This window comes from Echinops telfairi, unplaced genomic scaffold, assembly GCF_000313985.2.
Source record: "Echinops telfairi isolate 266 unplaced genomic scaffold, ASM31398v2 ScPeMD7_6;HRSCAF=24_1, whole genome shotgun sequence".
In the NCBI taxonomy this organism is placed as follows: Eukaryota; Metazoa; Chordata; class Mammalia; order Afrosoricida; family Tenrecidae; genus Echinops; species Echinops telfairi.
In genome coordinates this window covers 21,998,772-22,022,763 of record NW_022103903.1, presented here as the reverse complement: position 1 = coordinate 22,022,763, position 23,992 = coordinate 21,998,772, and the positions used below count along the sequence as shown (strand labels likewise).

The window sequence follows — 23,992 nt, the reverse complement described above, 5'->3', positions numbered from 1 at the left end:
GGGTTGAATTATCTCTCACCTCAGAGTTTTTATTTTGGAAAATCTCCAACGCACCCTTGAAAAAAAAAAAACCACATCTGAGTAATTGAAACATGAAAAAAAAGTTGTGATTATTTTCAGCCACAATAAACTTCAAACAGATGCTCGAAGAAACAGTCACGTATATAGCTCCTTTAATTTGAGTGGAGAGTCATTTCATTGACCCTTGAACTGGAACTGGAAATAGCAACTCTTTGAGAGCCATGGGGCCCACTGACACACACCATCTGTAGAATGGAAGTAACTTTTGGGCCTCTATAATTCTCCCTCAATGGGTCCTTCTAACGCTGAACACCGGAATAAGAGGAATTCAAGTAAAATCAATTTAACCAACATTTACTGAATGCCTTCTACTCACACAGAAAGAACAGAGCCGAAGAACTGTGGGAATGTGACATGAATTTGACCAAGGGAAAAGGGCACACGAAGGGCAGGGCCCTTCACAGAATGGCTCACTGATGCTGGCCTTCGAATAGCAGCCAGGCAAAGATAAACGCTTTCAGCACTGAGAAGAAAATCAATGTGAAGCAAATGAACGGCAGGCTGCCTAGAAGCCATGAATTCCAAAGTCACCCACCACCCTTGGGGCAGTATTTTGGCTTATGTTGTGCTTGAGCCTCCCAGCGCCTGCTCTGCCACTTTCCCTAATTCTCCACCTGATAGACAGCAAGACCTTTTCAGGCAAATTTCCAGACTGAAACGCCTCAGTGGTCTCCTTTTATACGCGGAATGACACTCATCCTCTCCACCAGGAGCCTCAGATCCTGTGACTTGGCTTCCACTCACCCTTTGCGCCTCCTCTCTTTCTCGTCCTTAGTCTACGACACTCAGCCCCATTGTCTGCCCTGGGTTTTCAGGTAGTGTCGATTCATGTTCCGAGACTCGGGGCTTATAGTTATCATACCTGCCCTGACACTAGACTCAGGTTTCAGCTAAATTTCATGTCTTCAGTGGGGTCTCCCCCATAACCTAAAGCAGACTTTCCCTGACCCACTTAATTTTTCTGTCACAACTTCCCTTCAAAGCACTTATCGCCAGCTAGAATCACTGGATTCATTTTGCTGTTGACGTTAGGTGTCACCGAGTCAGTTCTGACCTAGCGCTACCATGTGCACAGGTGAATGAAACACTGCCAGGTTCTGTGCTGCCCTCATGATTGTTATAACGTGTGAGTCCACTGTGGTGGCCATTATGTTGATTGAGCTCATTGAGAGTCTTCCTCTTTATCACTACCCCGTCACCTCACCAAGTACTATGCCATTGTCCAGGGATAAAAAGCCCATGAAGTATATGAGATGGAATCTGGCTATCCTCACTTCTTCTTTTTTAATAATTATTTTATTAGGGGCTCATACAACTCATCACAATCCGTACATACATCATTTGTGTCCAGCACATAAGTACATATGTTGACTTCATCATTCTCACAACACCCGCTTTCCACTTGAGCCCTTGGTGTCAGCTCCTCATTTTTCCCCCTCCCTCCCTGCTCCCTCCTCCCCGTGAACCCTTGATAATTTATAAATTATTATTATTTTATCATATCTTACCCCATCCGACGTCTCCCTCACCCACTTCTCCGCTGTCCGTCCCCCAGGGAGGAGGCCATATGTAGACCTTGTATTCTGTTCCCCCTTTCTCCCTCACCTTCCTTCCACCCTCCCGATATCACCACTCTCTCCACTGGTCCTGGGGGCTTCATCTGACCTGGGTTCCCTGTATTTCCAGTTCCTATCTGTGCCAGTGTACATCCTCTGGTCCAGCCGGATTCTCAACTAAAAAAACCTTCACTGCCACCGAGACTATGCCGACTCATAGCAACCCTGTAGGACAGGGTAGAATTCTCCCTTGAGTTTCTGAGATTGAAACTGTGTGTGGGAGTAGAAAGCCCCATCTTTCTCCCTTGGAGAGGCTGGTGGTTTTGAACTTCTGAACTTTTGAATCACAGCCCAACTCAAAACCACTATGCCACAAGAGCTCCTAAGAAGCATTCTGGCCATGCTTTTTTCCAGGAGAGATATGTTTGTTCGTCTGACAGTCTATGGTACTTTCAATATTCTTCACCCACACTCTAATTCAAATTCATCAACCACCTTTCAATCTTCCTTATTCATTGTCCACAAATTTCACATGCACACAGGACAACTCAAAATACCATGGCTCGGGTCAGGTGCACCTTAGCCCTCAAAGTGACATTTTTGCTTTTTACCACTTTAATGAGATCTTATGCAACAGACATTCCCAATGCAATATGCCATTTGAATTCTTAACTGCTGCCTCCATGAGCATTGATTGCAGAGCCGAGTAAAATGAAATCCTTGACAACTTCCATCTTTTCTCGATTTATCAAGATTCATTTGATTACTTTCTGTTTTTTAAACTCTTTCCTGCCTCCAACTTGAAGCTTCAAGAGAACAAGGCTCAATACCATCTGCATTTCAATATCGCTTTCCCAGTGTGCAGAAGGAACCTTATGGTTGGTCATGCATTGGGTTGCTGACCACAGGTCAGGAGTTTGAAACCATCAGCTGCTGTGAGGGAGAAAGACGGGACTTTCAACTCCTGTAAAGAGTGATCGTTCCAGAAACCCACAGGGGCAGTTCTCCTCTGGCAATTAGGTCGCTATGAGTTGGAAATGACGTGGTTTGGGTTTTCTTTGGCCCTAGTGTGCAAGACAGTCATGAATTTTTGTTAAATGAGTGACTGAAGTATATATAATTGAAATCATCAAGTCAAAAACAAAACAAAATGAAACAAAAAAACCCAGAGAGACACCTTTCTATTTTATTTCATGTTTATACTAACAAAAATACAACCAGACTCCCATAAATCCTGGCTTGCTGGTAGAGGTTTTTCATGTATTCATTTCAACCAGGATCACCCTGACTGAACTTGAGAGGCTGAGAGAATAGAGACCAAATGTATGGCTCCAATTAGAAAGCTTCAAAATGAGTGCTTTAAAACCCCAGGTCTGGCACATAATGCAGTTTGTATAGGGGGGTTGGGGTTGGAAGCAGAGTTTCTATTAAATATGTGTCATAGTATTCCTCAAATTGACAATTGGGGAAAAACCTTGAAGGCAGGCATCAGATCACTAATAGCAGACAGCACAATGTAGTGCTGGGGAGTTATTGTTGCTGGGGAGTTATTGTTCAGCCAGCCTCACTCTGTCCCTTGGCCTTGATCTGGACTGTCGAACCATAGAGCTGCCTGGAAACTCAGGAGCCCCTGGATGCCAGCCCTCTCCTAAAATCAAGATCTTGAGTGTTGAGCCTGTGTCCTGCCTGGTTCGTCAGCCAGTGAAGACCATAGCTGGTAGGACACTAGGAGCCCAGCTACACCAGGAAGAAGGTCTAGAATTATCTTATTGCTTAGGGATGCTTTCTGGAGGGTCCAGGGTAAGTCTCGAGTACACTAGATGAATGATAACTTTTCTCTGATTTGCTTATCCCCTTGGGACAGTTCCCTTGTTTTCCTAAATGTATTTGATTTCTCTTCTAGTTGAATAGTTCTGCTCAAAACTTAGTTGTGGGTGGGATGCTGCTCTCTGGTTCCATGGCTGTAGCCACTGCCAAGGACTTGGCCTTAACCAAGGCAGCAATCCTGGAATCACAGTGCAGGCATCTGCCTAGATGTTCTCTGCAGGGTTGGAATACTCCTCTTGCAATGTGGGCTACGGGTGCCCTTGCTGGGGTGGCCTCACCCATTCTGTGACCTCTCCCCAAAGCCAGCCTCTAGAATCCCAGCATCCCACACCATTGAATAGGCATAGCACTGACTAGCTGCCCTGGCACATTTCCCTGCCTCCACAGCACAGGGACGACCTTATGTGGATCTAGGGATCACTTTCGGAAACTATAACATAAGTGGTTTCTGCAAGGTCTAGTGTCTAACACCCAACCCCAAACCCACTGCCACTGAGTCAATCCAGACTCCTAGAAATCTTATATGGGCTTTTTAAGGCTGTAAATCTTTATAGGAGCAAATAGCCTCATCTTTCTCCTGTGGTGTGGTTGGTGGGTTTGAACTTCCAACCTTGCAGTTAGCAATCCACTGCAAATGAGACCAAACCCCGCAAAACAAAAGACCTAGTTGCCATGGAGACATTTCCAATGCATGATGATCTTGTGTGTGTCAGTACAGAAGTGTGTGTTCATTGGTGGGTTTTCTGGTAGTAGACTACCAGGCCCTTCTGCTGAGGAACCTCTGGGCGGGCTCACATGTTAGCAGCTGAGAGCATGAGCCATTTGCACCCCCAAGGAACTCCTATGGTGCAAAAGCCAAAGTTGAATTAGAAAAAGAATTGCTTGATCTCCAAGTTCTTTTGCAGGTCAGGTGTTCCAAAGTTCCAGGGAAACACTTTCTGGCTTCAAGTCCTTGAGGTTCCATCCATACCTCCCCTGTCTATCACTTCCTGTTACAATGTCTCTGGTGGCTGCTCACTGTCTACAGAGTGCAATGAGAGCTTCAAGCAGCCAATGGAACATTTCACTTGACTCAGTACAGAACTGGACAGCACACATGCTATCTTCAGCATTCCTGCTCTGTCATGTGCTTTCGGCCAGAGTTCTTGGGCTCACACCATGCCCTCTGCCTAGGATGCCCCTTTCTTCTGGCAGAAGCTTTGGCCTCCTTCCCCAAAGTGTCCAGTTCAAAGACTCAGCACCTTGCCCTCTCTCTGTCCCTGTGAAGCCTCCCTGACCTTCACCACAGGAAGACTCAGGACCATGTCCACTCCTACATTATAATGGTCAGCACAGCAGACCTAGAATGTTGATGTCTATCTCTCCTAGTAGATCCAGGAGACAATCAGTTTTTAGGGACAGGTTGCGATATTTTATTTTGCCTTTTGAGCAGCAAGGCCTAGAACAGGCCATGGTGTATGGCATGCCCTCCAGAAATAGCTGCTGAAGTACAATCTGCTGAAGAGCAAGCATACACTTGCTCTTAGGATGTCAGGGACAACATTAGCTAAGACACGAATTGAGCTGGGGCTTAAAAATAAGTACTTAAAAAAAAAAGAAATAAAGCAAACAATATTATAATTGCTATTTTATTATATGTAGCCTCTTCAACCATGGGATTTTAGGATGTTGATATCTGGAATGTAACATTTTATCAGTTTTATTCCACTCATCACCATACCGAAGACATTACAAACAAACATGTAATGCCCTCCTTTCTTTTTGAAAGATTAGTACAGATGTGAAATTGATTTTTTACAATGATGGCAAACATCTATAATACAGCACTTGCTAATTCTAACATTTTGTATAGAGTTAGTGTAGGAGCCTTTCTTGTTAAGATGTGCAATGAATAAGGGAAACAAGATGAGGACGCAAAAACCTCTTTAAAGAGAAGCTTCTAAGCCATGTGTTCTCTGGTTTTATAAAGAACTTTCTAGCCAAGGAGAAAACATTGGTGGAATCTGCAATGCTGTTGGAATGATTCCTTCTCTCTCTCTTTGCCTCCTCTCATCATCAGTCAGCCAGTGCCCGCTTGGAAAGATGATATGGTTGAAAAGTGAAGAGATCTCAGCAGAGTATCTATCAACAAGGACTGTGAGTGGTGACAGCTATGCCAAGAGACAGCATTATAAAATGCTATCCAAATAGGACACTGGAGGAATATGCTAGAGCCAGACCAGCTGTCACCTGGTGTTTTGGCATTCTTGAAGCATATGAAGAAATAGTCCCTGGAAACCAGAGAACACAGCTTATTTGCTACAACAAGATGAAGAGGTCAAGAAGATCTTTCCCATATTTTGTTGCTGGTAGTGCTCAGTCTCATTGACACATTAGAAATGTATGGAGCCTCAAAAACATGTGTGTTCCATAGATGCTGTCCACAGGTAGTGACAGGTTCTTCTCAACAGACTGGCTTATTTGGGCCTACTTTTCTATTTTGTTCACTATCTGGGACTTTCATTTCTATATATAGGTCTCGCCAGGGGCTCCCTCGAGGCAAGGATGTTGAGAATTTTTCTTACATCCTTTGGGACATGTTGTCAAGAGAGACCAGTCTCTGGAGAAAGACATCATGCTTGGCAAAGTGGAGGGGCAGTGAGAAACAGGAAGAACCTCAAGGCCATGGACCCACACAGTGGCTGGATCAATAGGCTCAGGTACAGGAACAATGCTGAGGATGATACAGGACAGGGCAGTGTTTCTTTCTGTTGGGTGTGGGGTCGCTTGATGACACCTAACAGCAACTTAGGTCATTAATCCCACTCTCAAGAGAGGGTTAATATTTGAAGTTCAAAGTCATCAATTTTGCTACTTGACAGAAACAATTGTTAGGAAAAGAGTTCAAAACTCTGTTATTACAAACCTTCCAATCAGTTTATTTGTGCTTTTCTTATTTCTTCACCTTCCAGCTACCTGAGATGTTGTTCTAAGGGTGCTTCACTCCCACCCTTTATTCTTTGGGCAAAGAGGCTGTGTTTCTTAATCCACCCACCTACTGGGCATCTACTGTGGGCTACGGGCTGGGGTTACAGTGCTGGGAGGGGTGGTCTCTGCTCTCCAGGAACAGGTAGTCTAGTAGGTGAGAGGCAAGGTGCTGGCAATGGTGACAACAGAGAGGGAATAACTGGGATAAGTACTGGTCCCTTAGGAGCATAACCGCTCCAGGGTGATGGGAATAATAGGAAGAAAGGGATCTGGGATTCGAGTCAGGGAAAAGAGGGGTGCATCCACGCCTGTAGTGCCCTGTGATTCAGCTCTGTTCCTGAGAGCCCCAACTTTCTTTGGGATATTCAAAGGAACAACAAGAGAACAACTTTGTGTAAAGCACACCATATACTCAGGAACTAGCCCTGTACATTTCCCGTAACATCTTGCAGAAACCTACTGTCATAACTGTTAGTAGAAGTCTAGTTAAAAAGAAGGGGTTGTGCTTTCTTGGGTAACTTATAAGTCATCAAGTCACTGACTCACACATGGTCAGTTCGAAAATGGGACTGAACTTTTAGCTCTTTCAGCGCAAAACCTCCACAGAGGAGAGTGACGCTCAGATGCTTCAGGCAAAATAGCCATCAAGGAGTAAAAAGTTTGTTTTTAAAAAAATATTTTAACTTTTATAGTTTCCTTCTTTACTTCAATGCTTGCTCACCTACCAATTGGTGGGAGTGCAAGACCCTTAGATACACTGTTCTTGTAGACACAGTTATCTGTTGGGCAAGGGTCTATACAGTCTACCACTTCCTCCCTGAGCCAGTACCCATTTTTAGTGGCTATCGATAGTCTGTCTGTATCAGGCTCCAATTTTAAAGCTTAATATTAGGCTAATTAAGATCAATTTCATGGGGACCCAAGGAAGCTTTCATGGGCTGAAACTGGATAAGTATATTTTATCATTGTACATAAGCAGAGAGAATTGTGTGAGCGCTTGAATAGAGCCCCAGTGGAGACCGTGCAGATGGTTAAGTAAAAAACTTGAAAACAGTAAATGGCTATTGTTTCATAAGGTTATTTGTATTTCAAAAGTCTATGTTGCCGATATAATTCTAGGTAAAAAGTGGGAAGACTTTCTTTGAACTGCTTTAAAGCTGACTCATCAGAAGGGAAGAGGTACCAATTAGGCCAGTTAGGGTATCTCAGAATTTCTGACACACGAAAGGGGGAAAGTTTAAGATGTATTTTTGTTTTAATAACACAACACTATACAAGCTGTCCTCGAATTGAGTCTGAAACTGTAGGACTGAGGAGAACTGCCCCTTTGGGTTTCCAAAGCTGTAAATCTGATGGGACCAGAAAGTCTCAGTTTTCTCCCAAGGATTTGAACTGTCCTAGTGGTTAGCAGCCCAGTGTGTAACATATTATATCACCAGGGTTCCTTATATCTATAAAACACTATCACCACACTATATTATTATATGTAGTACAAGTCATAATGTGCTGTGAATTTTCTTATGGTCACATTAAAATATAAAAAATAAATGGTAAAAATAATTCTGATATATTCTATTAAACTCTGTATCCCCTCAAACACAACCATTTGGACATGTAATAAAAGTGTTAATGATATTTTACTTTTTTTAAGCATTAAGTCTTTGAAATCCAGTTGGTATATCATGATTCCAACATACCTCAGTTCACATTAGCCACATATGGCTAGTGGTCAGTGGATAGCACAGTTCTTTAAGAGGATTTCCATTTGAGATCTGGCAAATCACGTTTCCTGCTGAAAGGCACCCTGATGGATAATTTCATCTCGTCGTTTTCTATGGAGTCCATGTGTTAAGGGCTGTGGGCTCAGCCTCAGACCAACCTAAATTCAAATCCCAGTTCTCCTACTGATTAGCCTGGCTGATTTGAAAGATCATCTAATCACCCAAAACCTCAGTATTTTCATCTGTAAAGTATAAAAAACCCTAAGTTCTCCTATTACTATGCCAAAAAACAAACACACAAACAAAACACCAAATTCACTGCCATTGAGTTGATGCCAACTCATAGCGACTCAATAGGACAGTGTAGAACTGCCCTTGCAGCTGGTGGTTTTGAACTGTGGATCTTGTAGTTAGCAGCCCAATGTGTAACCATTATGCCACCAGGGCTCCTATTTCAAAGAATGATCAGCCTCAAAGTGCTATTTGGACTCTCTCTATGTATTGTATTGGATTGGATAATATGTATTGTACAGATTGGATAATGTAGACATCGAAAAGAGACCCTGGGTGGTACAAATGGTTAATGTCCTTGGCTGCTAACTGGAAGGTTGGAGGTTTGAATCCCTCTAGAGGTGCCACGGACGAAAGCCTGCTTATCTATTAAAAAAAAAATCAGTCATTCAAGACCCTATGGAGCAGTTCTACACTGACACACACGGGGGGACCATGAGTCAAAATGGACAAGGATAAAGCTGGCAGGTAGTGAGTTTATCCACAATACAATACAATCTTGTTGAATACAGGACCAAATACCTTCCTCTCACCTGAATAAGTGCTGTCCTGTAAAGAAAACCAGAGTTTGCAATCTAAAGTATGAAAAGTTTTTTAAAGCCTGAGTAATACAACTATGAAATCTGAAAGAATGATGTCACTATGCATTTGGTTTTTGCTTTAGAGGTTTTTCAGCACTTTGCTCTAAAGTCTCAAGTGACACTCAACGGAACGAACAGGCATCAGCGTTAAAGTTTAGCACAGCATTAAGGATAGCACATCTCTACAGTGCATTGGGTTATGGCTGTCAAAGGAGACGTCATGCCCTTGCTCCTTAAATCTCAAGGCTCACATCAGTTCATGGCTGCAAGGTACAATTTCATGCCCATGTAAGCATCTGCTCTTAGGATGCTGGTGCAGGCTCGGAGTATTTGGGGCAGCAACAGCACGGGCAAGGGGGCCCAGGTTGTGCCTGAGAGGCTTCTACTCTTAGCCGACACATATCTGAAATTACCCAAGAGGTTGATTCAGAGCCGCCTGCCAAAGGGTGGTGTCTTCTAATCTGGAGAGCAGCTGCTGGGCACAGGAAAGCAAGTACACAGAGACACACACACATCGACACACTCCAACTCACAGGCTCTATACCTGCCTCTACTTGTCTGCTCTGGGCAGATGGCGCCTGGCTTTTGGGTCGCCTCATCCTGCAGCTTAGTCTTGTCAGAGTTGATTGCAGGTGGAGACTAGCAGATTGTGAGGTGAGGCTTTGGGCAAGGTCACCTCACTTCAGAGTATGAAGGACGCTGCCCGGAGAAGGAAGAGGACTATATTTAGTGTTTGGGCTCAGTCTGTAGTGGACTCCCCACTACCCATTCTTTGCAGAACTTGCAGAACTATTGTTGACCCCTGGTTGCAAACGCTCTGTGGCTTTGAAGTTCATAACACAAAAACGGAGTGGATACCCAAAAAGAAAAGAAGAAAACATTGTTGGTGATCCTGGATTCTACTCGTGGATTTCAGGTGGGATAAGAAGAGAGAACAACCACATGGGATCAAACAAAGGTTCCTGCACGAGAAGGTAAGCGTGGGAAGTAGGTCTGGGGATGATTCTGTCACGGAACAGCCGGGTATTGCTAACACTGTTCACCACGAGAAGGATCTTCTGCATATTATTTGAGGGGATGAGGTAACTCTCAAGTAGGAATAAGAGTTTATGACTAATGATGAGACTTGTAGGGTAATAAGAGTAAGATCCATGAGCAGTGAACTATCCAAACAGTACTCAAGTTTTGCAAAATTGGTAAGAAGGAAATAGTCAAAATAAAAATTTAGATTCCTCCCTTTATAACAGTAAGATAAATGGTTAAAGATTAAGAAATGGTTTGGGGCAAATGATTTTCCTTGTTATTAACTTGATTTTGTAAGCAGATGTGAATGACAAACGCTTTAATTTTAAAATTGTCACGACGTGTTGGAGATGTCTTCTGGATAGCTGGATTAGAGAAGAGAAATTCTCTTTTCTGAGAAAGATTGGTAAAAATGTCACTTTCAAAATAGCTTGCAGATCGTTTTTGTTTTCTTTTTTACACTGTTCACATTTCTTTGATAAGTTTTGGTAAATGGAGACGAGACAGCATAAGCTGGTTTTTAAGACAGAGTTCGTGGAAAGTTCTGGGAGATAACCCACTGAGAGCTTGTTTTCTGGCTCAACCCAAAGTAGGCGACTGGACTCCATGGGCACATCCGTCACCCCTCCGTGTAAGAGGAAAATAGTGCCATGGTGGGCAGACTGCTGCCAACTGATACCAGAGACAGTTTTGTTCACAATACTTGCTCAATGAAAGTATCACTCATTCAGTGTTTAGAGCAGGAAGCCTACTGCTCACAGGTTGGGCTGTGATCTGCATGCTTTGTCGTTCAAAACCACCGGTTGCTCCACGGGGAAAGATGGCTTTCTACTCCAGTAAACAGTTCCAGTCTCAGAACCCCACAGGGGCCACCGTGAGTTAGCCCGGACTCCATAGCAGTGAGTGTGGAGGGTTTTGTGGGTATACTTTTCAACACATCTAACAGCTACATGTTTCGTTCAAACACTCTGACGTAGTCACTCATTCATAACAACTGATGACTTTATTTTCAGTATCTCCATGCGTCTCAGGAAGGATGCAGGAGGTGCTATACACAGACTGTTTACCCACACTCACCATATCCCATGTGGGCATTGAATCTGCACACAAGAAGGCAGGGTATGGAGTATTATGGGAAAGAACTCATTCAAACTAGGGCAGCATTCCTCCAGCTACAATTGGAAATGCTTTTCCTATGGTGGCACTTTTCAACTAATCGATCTGCTACTGTTCAAAAACGAATACTTTAAATAAAAGACTCACAGTTATCACTTGAAACTATTATGGAATTTCCACCATACCTAACTAAAAACCAGATCACACTTGAGGAACGGCTTGCTATTGGAAATTTCTTGAGGCAGCAATAATTTTCATGGGTGATTTCCACTTCCTTACAACAAACATGTAAGCAATTAAGACAGGTCCACTCTGCAAAGAGTTCTCCAGATAGTTTCTCAGAACAATGCCGAGTTTGTGGTATCCAATGCACGAACATTAACTGACATATCTGGGGCACAGAAAAAGAGTAATTAGCTCTGATTATTAAGAAAGGGAATGCTAGCTTTTCTTTGAAAGTCTTTAGTTTCAGCTACAGTTCATGTCTTATTGTCAATTTTACTTTAACTTATTGAAATAAAGAATTGTCAGGCACACACTGGCCTTAGATAGTAGCATTGTCACTGGAGAAAAAGATAACTTTGACATCTCTTCAAAATGATGGTGCTCTTGGTAGAACATTGCAGTGGGAGGACTAACATTGCAACTTGCTGAGAGCTGGGCAAGTTCAAAGACACGGGGTTGGGGGAAAAGTAACATGACTTGTACTTTTTGTTCCCCCTCTTCAAAATAGAGTTCACAATATTCTTTGCCTCAACCTAAAGCAGACTTTTACATTGCCACTGAAATCTCTCCCTCACCTTTCCAATATTTTAATGTTAAAGCATTAATATTTAAATTTTAGCAAAAAATTCAAAGAAAAAGGTTACTTTGCCTTCCTTAGACGCGAACTAGTAACTAGCAGCATTTACTAATCATTTACACATCACAGAGTTTGTTTCATTAGAATTCGCTCAAGGCTCACTGCCATCGAGTTGCTTCTGACTCGTAGCCTCCTATATAGGACAGGGTACAGTTGCTTTGTGGGTTTCTGAGACTGTAATTCTGTATGGGAGTAGAAAGTCCTGTCTTTATCCCTGGGAGCGACTGGTGTTTTCGAGCTGCTGACCTTGTAGTTAGCAATCCAAAGAGTAACAATTATGCCACTAGGGCTTGTTCAATTGTCCGTCCATCCATCCATCCATCCATCCATCCATCCACTTAGCAAATATTTTTGAGTGCTGTGCTTGTTGCTAAAAATTCAGAAGTGCATGGGGCAAACATAGTCTCCACAAGCCCAGAGGGCAGGAATCTGCAGAGATGCCAAGGACTAGTGGCTTGAAGCTGTATATTTTGCATCTATATTTCCCATGGTAAGTACACCAGGATATTTCAAAACCTTTTTTTGAAAATGTTCATTATCTTCCCTGCCATTGTCTTTTCATTTCATTTTTCCATGAACATTTTGAAACACCCTCATATTTTCTTCCTCATTCCTGATTAAAACAAGAGTTAAAGACAACAGATTATTTCCCTATTTTACAAAGGGGTGTTTAGAGTTTGCAAGTTATGTTAATAATTCTAGAGACCAACTCAGCGCCAAATAACAGAGGTGGAATATAGACTTAATACATACAAGGAGGCTTCATAAAGTATATGGGAAAATGTGATTTTCCAACAAGGTTTTTGAAGCTCCCTCGGGTACCTGAACCTTCTGTGGGGCATGCTAACATTTCTCTTCCATCCTACAGATGCGAGCCAAAGGTTCACACGCCGATATTGTTTGTGTCTTCAAAATTGACTCAGACAGGAAGGCGGTAAAGAATACTTTAGGACAGAATTTTTTGTATAGCTTCACAGCTATCCCACATTCAAATCTGATGGAAGTTCAGGAGGTTTCTGTCTAACCTGTGTGCGGGAGACTTGCTATCATTTAGGGACCATCTATAAAAAAAAAATAGCAGGACTTTATTGTTCACTTTAGTTGGCCAGTCCTTCTATGATGCAACAACAAAACAATCTTATCTGTGTTTTACATTGTCCCAGGAACTAGTCACTCATGTGCTCCTCGTGGTGATACTGGGCTACCGGATAGGCAAGGGTTACCACTTTTTGTTCAATAGATGTACAAAGTGGGTCTCAGACATCTGAAGGACTAAGCCAGCTCATTTTCACTCAAATGCATAGTGCCATGAAATATTTCATTGAATGAAGGACTAGACCCAATTGTGAGTTTTCACCATGAATGCACACAGGTCTGGGATACAATTGGGAGGTTGTGTTAGCAACTGGAAACTGCTCAGAGCAGAGAGTGCTTCCTCTCACCCAGTCTTCTTCCTGACCCCAGCTCCTTCTGGGTTTTCTCCTGAGTAGTTCCCTCAGCCTTTTGAAAAAACAAAAAAACCCACAGTCTAACTGCTAAAACAGATATAAATTGTTGACTTTTCCTTTCCATGGGTAGAAAAGTGAAGTTGAATATGGAAGAACTGACTGGCCTGTTTAGCTTGAAACCAACTCTTAACCACCACTGTAAAGAAATTTTAAAATGTGTGTGCGTGCAGAATGAGAGGAGTGAAAGAAAAATATTGCCAGCTTGTTCACGATTTTACCAAAAGCTTGGTGACTTTTTAAGGCAGAGCAAGAGTATATTCACCTCCATGCAAGTGGGAATGGAATTTTAAACTGCTGGAAAGCGCCACCAGCTTAGAAACAGAACATTTCACATTAGATTAGCCCAGTGGTCCACTCTGTCCAGATGCTGCCTCTGGTGAAAGTATAAGTGGGCCCTTTGTGGAGAAGCACTTTATGATGGGTGAGAGAGAGAACATCACAGGAAAAAACATTCTCTATGGAAAAAGAGTAAGCATGGCTAACAGAGAGCTGTATCAAGACAGCTGGAACTGAGCTGAGCAGTGTTATGTGAATGAAGGACTTTCTATGGATTTTAACAGAGTAAGCTGATCTGCTGGTAACTAAGATACTGCATGCAACTATGTAGGTACCAAACAAAGCTAGTACTGTCTATTAGTAGCTAGGAACAAGCAAATCCACAAGAACTTCACTTCTTAGATTCTTCCTGGAATATTATTTTGAATCTCTTCAGAGACTCAGGCTACTTTTCTTTCATGTTGGTGGCTTGGGATGGATCTCACAGGTCTCGTGGTGGAGCTGGGAGCACCCTCTTGACTCAGAAGGTGGAATTCAGGAGGGGCTAGCAATGTGGATCAAGGTTGCTTCTGTTCTTGCTAAAGCTGCTGGGCCAGTCCTGACACTGTGTGAGACACAGGCCGCTGCCCCTAAGCAGTGGTATTAATCTGCCAGGTTGCGAGCAAGGACACAGACGCCTAGTTTCAGCTGCTCCCAGCATGTCCACAGGGAAGCTATTTTAAGAACCTTTGGGTTTGATCAGAGAGCATGTGGGGTTAAGCCTTGTGTTTTCACCTCAATTTTAGATCCTCTGCAGGTGCAGTGAGTAGGTCAAGAATTTAAAACTTAAACTTCCTTCCAACCAATGCAAACATAATTTGTTCGACAGGAGAAAAGCATGGGATTGCAATAAAGAGACATTTTATCAATGAAGGAAAAAAATACATAAAACTTAATTTTAAAAAATCACAACTTTTCTGTCTAAATCCTTGTTTGGCAAAATTTTAGTTAAGAACAACAAAAAAAGGAAGAAGAAAGAAGAAAGGAGGAGGAGAGGAAGAAGAAGAAGAAGAAGGGAGAAGAAGAAGAAGAAGAGGAAGAAGAAGAAGAGGAAGAAGAAGAAGAAAAGTTATTTGGGTAGAGCTAGGGCAATCTACGAGGGGGCATCAAAGAGCTAGTGGGAAAATTCCATTATCTGCTAATTCTATTTTTCTGCCAACTGTTGGAAGCCCCATCATATGACTATTTGTGAAAATGCCCATTGATCTCAGACTTAATTCTACTTATTTTGCTTAGAATAGGATTACTCATTGGACTGTTAACCACAGGAGAAAGCTGTCTACTCCCGTAAAGAATTATGGTGTCAGAAACCCACAGGGGCAGTTCTAGTCTGTTCTACAGGGTTGCCAGGACTCAGAATTGACTCGATGGTAGTGATAGTTTGGGATTGGTTCTACTTAGGATGGCATCTAATGTTTCCTTTTCAAACAAGAGCAAGGCTGATCACCAGTATTTTGAAGGGTGGGAATGAGTAGAGAAGTTACTATGGACTCCATCCTAGATTTGAGGTTGGGTAATGAAGGAAGTGTTTATGGCTACAAATAACTACCTGTTTCTTTACTCAATGACACTTGAATTTGATAGCTCCTAATCTAATTCAATAACTAACGAAAGCATCCAAACTCAAAATTAAAACTCATTGCTATCAAGTTGATTCCACCTCAAAGTGACTCTATTCGATAAAGTAGGACTGGCCCCTGTGGGTTTCTGACATTGAAACTCCCTTGGGGTGACTGGGAGTGTCATATTGCTGGCTAAGAGGTTAGCAGCCCAGTGTGTTCCACCAGGGCTTCTTCACTGAATACATCACTAACCTTAACATGTCAAGTATGTGTATATATATATATATATAATTTTATTAGGGGCTCATATGACTCTTATCAAAATCCATACATACATCAATTGTGTAAAGCACATTTGTATATTCATTGCCCTCGTCATTCTCAAAACATGTCAAGTATATTGTTAGTGGCTTTGGTCTAACTTGCCAAAAATGGTAAACAAGCCAAATGCCCTTCAACTATTAAGTGGAAAAGCCAAGTTATATATGAATCAGTATAGCCATACTATGAATTGCTTTACAGAAATTTTGTGGTAGTTACATAATTTCATGTCAATTTGAAGATATATAAGCATATAGGGGTAGAGTTTAGCCTGTAAATCACATCACAGACTCATGACTTCACTTGGAAGTGCAACTAAAATATGCAGTTCTCTGGAGGCCAGCCTCTCTCCCCCTCTCTCTCTCTCTCTCTCTCTCTCTCTCCTTTTTCCTGCTTGCTGGACATCCAGAGATGCGGGAACCCTGTTTCCCACCCATTTCGGTTCTACACAACTTTTCACCCACTAGCCTGTGATATTTTTGCATTCTGCATCATTGCATGTGGCTGTGTGACTCTGAAGGGGGCTTATGGACTAGTATCAGATTTATAGACTTGAGTTGAACTGGACTTGGATGTTTTCTTGATATATACTTACTTCTTGATATAAAGTTCTTTCTTACACATATATGAATGGCACTGGATTTGTTTCTCTAGTCAACCCAGCCTAACTCAGATACCAATGATAACACAATGATATAGATGACTCAGTTCTAAAGAGGTGGCATACTGAAAGAATCCATTCATATGACATTCTTGAAAGTGCAAAACTGTAGGATCAGAAAATAGGTCAGAGGTTGCCATTGGCTGAGGGGTTAACTACGAAGGGTCATGAAGGCAGGTGATGGAGCTGTCTTGACTGCGGCAGTGACTACATGATTTTATGAGTTTGTAAAGACTTGCGGAATTGTATACTAAAAGCGGTGAACTTTGTGGGGTGAAAAGTTATACATAAATTAATTTTCTAAAAAAAATCCACCATTTCCAGCTGTATGGCTCTGTATTAGAGACTTCCTGTCCTAAATTCCCACCAGCATATTCTGCTTTAGTGCCTGTGATAGGTATATAATCGCTTGTCAATTTGAGGATTAAGAGTGTAGGGGTAGAGTCTAGGCTGTCCATTAGGATATAGCCAATGAGGCCTCTGTGTGGACATGGTCCACCCCTAAAGGTTCTGGGATACCTGGTATTTTCCTCTTTGGAGATGGGAGACATCTCTTTCTCTTTCTGCTCACTCCCTGGGAGTGATTGCAGCTGACAAGACACATGAAACTATGCTAGTGTCCTGAGCTGGAGAAGCCACATGGACCTACCCTGATGCAACCTGACCTCTGAAGCTGGAGAAGCCACATACAGACCCCTGCCAGAGATGCTTACAATGCCACTGGATCCAAAGACTTTCTACCCACTGTCATGTGATCATCCTGCATTCAGCATCATTGCATGTGTTTCATGAGTATGAAGAGCACTTTATAGATTGGTATTGGACTTATGGACTAGTATCGCACTTAGGGGCTTGGACTAGACTGGGTTGGGATGCTTTCTCAATATACATTTGTTCTTGTATATAAATCTCTTTCTTATATACATATGAGTGTCCATGGATTTGTTTCTCCAGTCTGCCTGGACTAACACAGTGCCTATGGATCGAAATTCTTGCATAAGTTTTCAAATGGCAGGAGCAGGGCGGGGGGTTGGGCTGGGATTAAAAAATGTTAGGACACTAGAACAAGCAGGAGAGTGAGGTGCATGGAAAGGTTTGAAAAATAACTGATATAATCTATGCACTTCATTTTACAGAGGCAGAATTGAGGCCCGAGGAAATTCTCCTAAGGTCTCAGAATGACTTATTGGCAGAGAGATTTGCTTGTTTTTCTAGAGATCATTTAAAATGATCAACATATCTCAGGAACTTAATTCTCCAATTACTACCGTACAACACTGACTGTCAATATTGCATTGTCTAGTGAAAAAGACATGGGGCAAAAAAATGTATTAAAAAACTCTTAAGTAGCTGCCTTCCAAATGTCAATGTCGAGAAATTGGCCAAAAGCAGCTGGCTTCTGACAATCACACAGTTACAAGAAAATAAAATTTGAATTCAATAGCCAGACAGACATTACTGCATTCCTCTGTAAAACACTACAGCCATCCCCACCACCATTATTAGGTAATGCATTCAGTATGGCAGACTATCAGAAATGATGGTAACCCGGGCCAGGTTTTGAAAGGGTAAACAGTTTGTTCAATTTTTCACTTATTTCTGTAACCAAAAAATGATGTGCCAGATCTGCTCGTTGGTTCTAGAATCCAGTGTTGGTCTAGGAATTGTAATACAACAATCCACTGCCATGGAGTCAGTTCTGACTCACAGTGACCCTACAGGACAAAGTAGAATTGCTCCTTAACATTTCCAAGACGACATCTTGACGAGATCAGACAGACTCATCTTTCTTCTGTGGATGAGCTGATGGGTTTGAACTGCTGACCTTGTGGCTAGCAGCCCAACCCTTACCCCACTGTGCCACTATAATACAGTAGCACCTACATGAGGCCAGTGGTGGGGGAGTGTTAGCGGTATAATTTTTGCCTTCCACGGGACACTGGGCCCGTCTCATGGCCAGTGTACTTCATGCGCAGCCATCGCATGAATGTCAGCGGAAGTCTGAGTCTTGTTATGACGCCGAACAGGTTTCAGAACAGCTTCTAGGCTAACGCAAACTGGGAAGGAAGGCTATGAGACCCGATTCTGAAAGTCAGCCAATGACGATTCTAGAGGTCACAATTTCCAATTCCTCATGGGGATGATGCAGGACCAGGTAGATTTCCCTTTAGTTCTGCTATGGGGTTGTCATGACTTGGGGGTGGGGCAGATCTATAGGCCGCTAACAACAATAGCTGTAGCAGCATCACCCTGATAAGGATTTACATCAAACCACTAGACCAAAATGTGCGGTTTGAATGGAAGGAATAGATTCCAAACCATTTCCAAGTCAGAACTAAAACATTAAATGAATGTGTTCTTCATTACTATATGTCTAAGAAATGTTAAGGGATGTATTAGGTATGATTTAAGAGTATAGATTTTTCCCAATGGTATCATTGGTTCTTCTCCCCATTCTATTTAGTCTTCACCCAGTTACTTAACCTCTCAAACTTTTAAGTTTCTCCATCCATAAAAATACCTCTGTTGGAAGCAGTTAGTAAGAAAATATAAGGTGTTAAGTACAATTTGCACATAGTAAGTGTACATTGGTACTAAAATGTTCAGTCTTAAAATAAATGGAGTATGCTAGGCCCTTCTGAGAAGCTGACAAAAGCTAAAAGATCTAGAAATGGGCACAATTAATACAAACACAAAACTTTGGATCCTGAGGATCCAGTTAAAAACAAGGCTGTCATATATAACTTTCCTCTAGTCCTTTAATGCTTCCTCCCTCCCCCACTATCAAGACCCCAATTCTACCTTACAAATCCGGTTAGACTAGGGCATGTACACTGGTACAGGTAAGAGCTTGCAACACAGGGAATCCAGTACAGATAAACCCCTCAGGACCAATAATGAGAGTAGGCATACCAGGAGGGTAAGGGGAAGGTGGGGGGAAGATGGGGGGAACCGGTCACAAAGATCAACATATAATCCCCTCCCAGGGGTATGGACAACAGAAAAGTGGGTGAAGGGAGACAGCAGTCAGTGTAAGACATGAATAAAATAATAATTTATAAATTATCAAGGGTTCATAAGGGAGGGAGCGTGGGGGGAAATGAGCTGATACCAAGGGCTCAAGTAGAAAGAAAATGTTTTGAAAATGATGATGGCAACATATGTACAAATGTGCTCAATACAATGGATGGATGTAAGGATTGTGGTAAGAGCTGTAAGAGCCCCCAATAAAGTGAATTTTAAAACAAAAGCAAAACAAAGCTGTCTGCTCCCATCAAGATTGCCAGTCTCTGAACCCCTATGGAGCAGTTCTACTTTGCCCTGTAGGGGCACTGTGAGCTGGAATTGATGAGTAACATTATCTAGAGCAGTCGTTCTGAACCTTCCTAATGCCGCGACCCTTTCATACAGTTCCTCATGTTGTGGTGACCCCCCCACCATAACATTATTTTTGTTGCTACTTCATCACTGTAATTTTGCTACTGTTATGAATTGGGCGACCCCTGTGTAAGAGTTGTTCGACCCCCCAAAGGGGTTGATACCCACAGGTTGAGAACCGCTGATCTAGAGTTATTCAGGGACCTGGCATTTGAATAAGGAGCTCTGGTGACCCAGTGGTCAAGCACTGGGGCTGCCGACAGAAAGGTCAGCAGTTGAAGCCGTCTGCACTCTGAGGGAGAAAGATAGGGCAGTCCGCTTCTGTTAAAGATGACAGCCCTCAAAGTCATACTTCCACTCTGGCCTAGAGTCACCATGAGTCGGAATGGACTCAACAATTATTTGAATGCATTTTCTTTGTGACCCTACCTAGGCTAAGAGCACTATTCAATATACTACATGGCCAGAGATAGGCATATATTTAAAATGCTCAATTTTGTGGTTTTCCTCATTTCAAAAATGGCAAATTATTTATCAAAAGGAAAACATACATCTCCGTGAGCTATGTTACAGAAGTAGACATAGTCTTTTGTTTTCTTAGAGAGATTCTCTGGCTGTAAGCAAGTAACTGTTTCATCTCCGATACAATTATAATTATGTTGTGGCAGTTCTATACTAAAAATAAAAAAATAAAAAATGACGTTAATTTATGGCTCCATAGTCCAGAGAATTCTTGGGAGACATTGAAATTCCTAAAGGCTGCACATTATTCCAGAATGGGAAACGGCTCTTCCTGTGCAGCAGTAATTATTTTCTGAAACAGTACCTGGGGAGAATGTTAATGGCAGAGCCCCACATTACTCCTTTTAAAACAAGGCACTTCCACAGGGATTTATTTGCTCTTGCCTAATTTGGAAAGACAGATTTTGTTTCAGAAACTGTACTGAGGCCTTCAGTCTCTGCCAAGTGTGTGGAAGCAAGGCTCCGGTTCCAGCCATGGCACAGTGTGTCCCCATCACTCTCCAAACAGGCAAAGTGACCAGGAAGTTCCACTACTAACAAAGTGCCAAGAAAGGCCCTTGTGCCTGGGGAAGGGAGAAGAACCTTCATTTAGTTCAAATTCACATGCACTTAGTCATTTTCCCAGATGGTATCATAAAACTGCAATCATGACCTAAATAATCTAGTTATTTTGGCACATAATTCCATTGTTATGCCCCCATCCACATCTGGATTGCTCATTTGTACAAGGCAATTTCAGCTGAAGTGAGAACTCAACAGGTCCAGGTAGGGGTCTAGGGAAACTAATCTGCATATGAAAAATCGCCCCCCCACACACACACCCTACCTCTGCTTGCCACAGAGTATGAAAGAACATACAGAGTTCACCTGCAGTGGTGGTACTAAAAAAGTAGTCCAGTTTGGACTGCTGACTACAGATTTACATCACTTGGCTCCCTTCCAAGAGCCGCAAGGCTTTAATACTTCCAGATTCAGAACAGATTCTTGGTCGTGTCAAAATGCCAGCTGCTATTTCGATGCGGCACTTGCATCTCTATTCTTTGCCCTGATTTGTTGCTGTTGGTTGTTTTCTAGTTGATTTGGACTCACGATGGTTTAATGTAAGCAGGGTACAACTGCACGTAAGGGTTTTCAATGCCGCGACTGCTCAGAAGCAGCCTGCCGGCCTTCCTCCTAGGGACCTCTGGACCTTTGGGCTAGTCGTGAAGGGCTTGACTGCTTATGCCACCCAGTCTTCTTTGCCTTACTTACTTGTGTTAGTCTGAGTACTTTGGGGAAACAAATCCACAGAAACTCATGTGTAAGAGAGAGTTTTATATAAAGGTTAGGTGTGCATCAAGAAAATATCCTAACCCAGTGTTGCCCAAACCCACAAGTCCAACATTAACCCATTAACCCATATGTCTAACACCAGTCCATAAAGTCCTCCTCCATCTCACAAAACAGACACAACAATCCCAACTGCAGGAGGAAAGCCCAGTCAGTGAATGTGTAAACATCTCAGCACTGGCAGGGGTCTCCACATGGGCGCTCCAGCACCCAGGGCTTCATCGGTGTAGGTCCATGTGGCTTCTCCTTGGGGATGTCTTGCAGGAAGTCAGCCTTGCAAGCTAAAGCAGGAAACTGGCTAAGGCAGCTACACCCTGGTGGGACCATCAGAAAGCAAGCGACCCGAGAACTAGAAAAGTGAGGCTCACCGAGCCATTTATCCCTCTGCCCTTCAATTTTAACTCCACATGTGTTCATCGGTCAGGCTGGCACAATAAACTAACTACCTCACTCATTATTAAAGTTTTTTCCTCCTTAGGTTTTCTTTATTATACTTTCATTATTTTTAGCTGCAAAATGACCTCTGGCGCCTTCTACTTTCCAAATGTGTGACAACAGAGTGCAGGGCTTGGAGTTTGGGGCTGGGGCTAGAACAATGTGACAGACACCACTTGGGTAAATAAGATGGGGCTGAACCTGTGTGAAGACTGCAAATGCAAGCTCATTCTCAGGAGCATGTGCTGCATGTTCTAGCACAGGCAAGGGTGCAAGTTTGGCATGCTAACCCTCAACAAGAGCCCACAGAAACCAGGGATGACACCACGGAGCAGGCAGACCTCCCCTTGTGACTTGACCTTCGCCAGCTGAAGTTTGGTCCGAACTCAGAACTGTGGAACGTAAATAAGATTCAGTGAAGCAAGCACGATTATGAGCCGCTGTGGAAAAAGAATTGGTCGACCTTCAACCATTTCAAGACTTAGTGTATGATCGAGAGCCAGTGGTACCATAAGTCCCAGCTGCACTGAAGGCATTGGTGTAAAACAAGGCCCCAGGAATTGATGAGACCAGTTGAAATACTGGAAAAATCTGATGCTGGGCTAGAAGCACTCACTCATGCCAAGAAATTTAGAAGACAGCTACCCGGCCAACCAATTGGATGAGAGTCATATTTTTGTCCGTTCCAAAGAAAGGTGACCCAACAAAATGCAGAAATAATCAAATAATATCAGTAATATCAAATGCCAGTAAAATTTTACTGATGATCATTCAGCCGTACATCACAGAGGGCTGCCAGAAATTCAGAACAGATCCAAAAAAAGATGTGGAACAAGGGACACCATTGTTGATATTAGATGGATCTTGGCAGAATGTAGAAAATAGCAAAAAGATGTTTCCTTTTGCTTCATTGAATATGCAAAAGCCTTCAACTGTACAGATCATAACAACCAATGGAAAACATTTTGAAAAATGGCAATGATGAAACACTTAATTGTGCTCATGCGGGATTCATATCTGGACCCACAGGCAGTTGTTCAAATAATGACAAAAGGATGTTGTGTGGCTTCAAGTTGGGAAAGGTGTGTGTTAAGGTGTATCCTTACACAATACTTATTCAATCTGCCTGCTGAGCAAATAATCTGAGAAGCTGGACAATAAAAAGAAGAATTCAGCATCAAAATTGGAGGAAGGTTCACAAATGGTGGGATACCAGCCCCCACAATCAAACAGATCCAAGGGACGGTTGTGTAATTGAGGAGTACAGTTAAAGAGACATCAGACAAGATAAGGCATGGAATTGCACTCCTCCAGGATGGCCATGATCTCAGTAGCCAGGTTTGTGCAGAGAGAGCAAATATATTTCCAGTCATGGCTTATATACACTTAGGGGATGTGCAAGCCACCCTAATTACATCATAACAGGAAGGGGTTCTACCATAGGCATACATGTAATACGAGGGGGACAAGCTAGGGGTGCACATGCAATAGGAAGGGGAGGCGCTAGGGGTATACATGTGACAAGATGCACAGACCCTAAAGTCAAGATGGCAGCCTAACCATGAACCACCTTGAGTTGGCTTGACCTTGTCTTTAGGCTCTCCTTCAGGGGAAAAATCCATTATCCTTAACAGCAGGGAGTGGAGCCCAGTAGGGTGGGATATACTATAGAGTCTGATTGTTCTAGATGGCTGATAACTCTCAGACAGATAACTTTAAGAAGTTGACCTCCATGTATGGATTGTGATGAGTTGTATGAGCCCCTAATAAAACGTTTTTCTTAAAACATTTTATTAGGGGCTCATACAACTGTTATCGCAATCCATACACACATCAAATTGTGTAAAGCGCATTTGTACATCATTCTCAAAACATTTTCTCTCCACTTAAACCCCCGACATTAGGTCCTCATTTTTCCCCTCCCTCCTCACTCCCC

At 42.6% G+C, this 23,992-nt stretch overlaps 2 protein-coding genes across 3 annotated transcripts in view; one reads left to right on the top strand and one right to left on the bottom strand.

The window, feature by feature from the left end:
- Positions 1-23,992, bottom strand: part of CMSS1 (cms1 ribosomal small subunit homolog) — a 477,754-nt gene that overhangs the window by 112,956 nt on the left and 340,806 nt on the right. The window lies entirely within an intron of this gene.
- The window catches only part of FILIP1L (filamin A interacting protein 1 like), a 347,454-nt gene continuing 333,062 nt past the window's right edge, over positions 9,601-23,992 (top strand). The window contains exon 1 of one of the 2 annotated variants that reach the window (XM_045286232.1): positions 9,601-9,998. The gene's annotated coding sequence lies outside the window, so the exon portion shown is untranslated. The remainder of the gene's footprint in view (positions 9,999-23,992) is intronic. The other variant, XM_004716758.3, reaches the window with a different exon arrangement.